Source organism: Nematolebias whitei, unplaced genomic scaffold (assembly GCF_014905685.2).
Source record: "Nematolebias whitei isolate Nwh7 unplaced genomic scaffold, NemWhi1 Nwh_scaf_11085, whole genome shotgun sequence".
Taxonomy (NCBI): domain Eukaryota; kingdom Metazoa; phylum Chordata; class Actinopteri; order Cyprinodontiformes; family Rivulidae; genus Nematolebias; species Nematolebias whitei.
Window position 1 is genome coordinate 1 of NW_023629630.1, and position 655 is coordinate 655.

Sequence of the window (655 nt, forward strand, 5' to 3'; positions counted from 1 at the left end):
AGAAATATGCTAGCAAAGAGCAAAAATATATAGATGTAAAAAATAAAATTTATACTAAGTGCTAAAAGTAGCCAAACTTTGTAAAACCAAGAACATGCTAACCAAGAGCCAGAAATAGTGACCTGCTTGCCATATCTGGGATACAGTAGCCAAGATTGGTATGAAAAAAAAGTACATCCCTGAATAACACTGGAATTACCAGTCACAGCCGGGTTGTGCCTGTGAGATTCCAACTTGTTCTGCCAAATGATCTCAGTTTCTGTAGCGATGGTGGTATAGTGGTGAGCATAGCTGCCTTCCAAACAGTTGACCTGGGTTCGATTCCCAGCCATCGCATAGACTTGGAGTTTATTTTTCATTTCCTCTGGTAGGTCATTGTCTCCGTGCAATATTCCTGGAGATAGTCCATCGCATGCCAGGTTTTGGAAGGAAGGATATCTAACCATAAAACTTGAATGTGACTTCACATGCTATTGTACACACAAAAAACAAGGGCTGGTGAACCAAGCGCATTCATAGTTGCAAGGTCTTCTTTTATCCATAAAGGCATTACTACATACTTTTTGAATGGAAAAATGTGAATGCACACATTGTAGTCTGATTATCTTGTTGAACTATATTTCCCCACTTGCTATCAAAGGAAGGATTCTAAGGA

The 655-nt window shown here is 39.2% G+C and overlaps 1 non-coding gene across 1 annotated transcript; it reads left to right on the forward strand.

Moving 5' to 3' along the window:
- Positions 1-264: 264 nt before the first annotated feature.
- trnag-ucc lies at positions 265-336 on the forward strand. The gene has a single exon. It is a non-coding gene; the product is annotated as a tRNA-Gly (tRNA).
- Positions 337-655: the final 319 nt, after the last annotated feature.